The sequence below is a fragment of the Hibiscus syriacus genome, unplaced genomic scaffold (genome assembly GCF_006381635.1).
Source record: "Hibiscus syriacus cultivar Baekdansim isolate YM2019G1 unplaced genomic scaffold, ASM638163v2 tig00000715_pilon, whole genome shotgun sequence".
Lineage (NCBI taxonomy): Eukaryota > Viridiplantae > Streptophyta > Magnoliopsida > Malvales > Malvaceae > Hibiscus > Hibiscus syriacus.
Genome location: NW_024061811.1, coordinates 1,042,748 through 1,045,941, shown reverse-complemented (window position 1 = coordinate 1,045,941; position 3,194 = coordinate 1,042,748). Strand labels below are relative to the sequence as shown.

Genomic DNA, 3,194 nt, shown 5'->3' with positions numbered 1-3,194 from the left:
TTTAATCAATTTGGTCCCTATTTATATTTTTTTATATTCTGTGAATTGGTCCCTAACTTTTATTTTTCTTTTGCAGTTCATTTTCTAATTCATTAAGCTCAATTTGTTCCAATTAAATAGACTTTATATATTCACCTGAATTAATTTGCTAATCTACATTTCTAAAAAAAATCGAATATTTCACCAATGAAGTTAATGACTTATATAATAATATATATTTTAAGTGTTATGCTATCACACTATTTCTAATATAAATAAATCGTATGGTGTCCAGGCGTAAGGCAGAAAAGTAGGTTGAAAAAGAAGAATAAAATTAGGGAAAGAAAAGAGAGAACAAAAGTCTTTATACCGTGTTGGTTGTTACTTTCTCTCACCTTTCATTTGTGTGATTATTAGAGGGAGGGAGAGAAAAAGGTAAGGCAATCTTAGCAAGAGTGTGAGCCTCCCAGGAAGAAAAGCAATAGCAGAGGAAGAAGATAGAGTGCGACTGGAAGAGAAAGGTAGGCAACTAATTACACACAAGAAACAAATACAAGAGAATCATCCAAAAGAAAAGGTCATCATTATTATTGGATTATTCATTCACATATATTTTGTTTTTTAATTTACAATTATTAAACATCACAAGACTGCAGTAGTAGCAGTAGCTGAAGAAGGGCAGTGGCATCAGCTTAAGACTTTTTGTTTAAAGCAGAAGGAAGCTCAGTCATCTCCCCTCTCTGTCTCACTCCATCTCAAAACCCCAGAATCATCTCTTGTCTACCCTAATAAATTGAAAGCCCAAGTGACAGTCGTACTAAGGTAACCGAAACGCTCGCTTTTTCAGACCCACTAGGCAGCAAATTTTGCAGAACTAGGCAAACAAGAACCTTGTGTTATGACTTTGAAACGCCACCCAACATACACACCAAACCACTTCTCTCTTTTTTATTTATCTTCTTCTGCTACAATTTCAGAGATTTTGACCCCACCCTTCCCCCTCTCTCTCATATAACACCCGCATACCTATATCTTCTTAGATTTCCCCCTTTCTCCACTTAAAAAGCTTCACTTTTTAATTCTTATACATGTTTTGTATTTGTAAAGATTTGAGTTTTTAGAAATCAAAGGAGACATCTTTATTATATATATAATTTTGTTATTATCATTGTCATTGTGGCTACCACAAGACGGCAACTACCATCAGACTCAGGAGCCACTGCTGATTGGGCAACGCTGTCCTCCACAACTTCTCTAGCTGGCCCCGATGATCTTTCCCTTGGCTTCAACGCTAACGCTGCAGCCGCCGCGACTGATGCTGCTCCCTCTGTGTCCATCAACACTCAATGGCCACCCTCGGCTCGTCCAGTCAACTACGGTTTTCCACCTGAAATGGGGATGGTTGATCTCCGAGAGTTCGTCGTTGTCACTCCTGCGTTTTAGCCATCATACTCAGATCCATCATTGCAAACGAACAATTCAACGGCACGAATGCTCCTACGCTCTTGGTGTCGGCGTTATCCCACTTCTTACAGCAGCTCGATGTTTAGCTCCAAATTGTGGAAGACCCTGATTTGTCGAATAGTAATGGTCGTAGCAAATTCACCGGCATGCAGTTATGGCAGAACCAAGATTCTTCTCATTATCTTAAAAATCGTCTTCAGTCCCAGATAACAACGACTCCTATTCCATGAATTTGATGCAAATCGGTGACGGCGGTGGGACGGGAGGCTGGAGTGGCGGTTCAGGTTCAAGCTCAGGGGCAACGTGTCAAGATTGTGGGAATCAAGCTAAGAAAGATTGTGCCTATAGGAGATGTAGAACTTGCTGTAAAAGTCGGAGTTTTGATTGCCCTACTCACGTGAACAGCACATGGGTACCTGCTGCTAGAAGGAGACAGCGTCAGATCATTTCGGCTGAAGCTGCTGCTGGGCCTAAGAAGCTAAGACTTACGACATCACAGACTACCACTACTTCTCATACATCAACTTCAAACGCTACTCCCCCTAGAAGCTTTGACACTAGCTCCACTCCCCGAAGTTCGTTCTACTTTCCCTTTCGGTGCTTTTTTTCCCTTTTTTTTCAGCTTTGTTTGCTTCTTGGTAGAGCCTGAATAAATTGGGGTTTCTTTTCCTTTTCCTCTCTTTAAAAAAATTAGGGTTGTTTTTGGAGGGTGAAATTTGAGTAGGTTTTTTCTGCTGAATTTTGTGTTTGCAGATGCGGGTTTTAAAGAGACATTGCCAGCGCAACTTCGTGCACCAGCGGTATTTAAGTGTGTAAGAGTGACGGCGGTGGAGGACGGTAAGGACGAGTTTGCATATGAAGCAGTTGTTAAGATTGGTGGACATGTGTTCAAAGGTTTGCTTTATGATCAAGGAGTTGACAGAAGAGATAGGTTCCCTAATATATCCGAATTGCATCTAAATGCTGCCGATGGTGGTGGTGGAGAGTGCGGCAGAAATGGGGCGTCATCTTCATCTCTTGCTCTTGATTCTTCTGAAGTTTATGAAGTTGCCACCGGAGGTAGCTTCCTCGGTGGTTCAACTTATGGTAATCCAATAAACTGATACATCTTCACGAGTGGAAAGCAGTGGATTGATTCACTCGGGTGATCCATCCAGTGTGGTCCAATTCGTATTTCTGCTGCCTTATTAATTATCATTTTGGTAAATTCTTCTTTTGTAGACTTTTATCCTTGATTAACGTATTTTTTTCTCTTTTTCTTTGACATTTCATGTTTTCCCATGTCTATTTGCTTTTGAAATTGCTCGTGATCATCATTTATCAAGGAGTCTAGTTTTCTTACAATATTAGGACATGTTTTGTACTAAAGTTCAAACAATAGAAAATAAAAGGTAAGAACATGAGATCCTGCGCTACTAGAGTACAATATTAATTAGCTCTTTTAAAAACTGTGCTTTCTTGAAGTCGGTGCTTTTATTAATCTTTTCGTTTAGTAGGTGAAATCTACAGTGTAAAGTGCTTTTCATCATCTAATTAATGACATTTTTTGAGCCATTTTATGCGTGTAAGCACTGTCTAGTTTTCGTTTAGGTCACTTGTGAAAACCAGGACAATATATGTTGGAGATGTCGTTTTTGGTTTCTAATCATGCTTTATTCCCCCCAAGATGCTCAAAATTTTGTAACTTTTATCTTCTTGGTTCAAACTATTGCATGTGTACAAATGTTGACAAACGTTGATTTAAAATTAGA

At 39.3% G+C, this 3,194-nt stretch overlaps 1 pseudogene; it reads left to right on the top strand.

Moving 5' to 3' along the window:
* Positions 1-571: 571 nt before the first annotated feature.
* On the top strand, positions 572-2,927 carry LOC120211336 (annotated as a pseudogene).
* Positions 2,928-3,194: the final 267 nt, after the last annotated feature.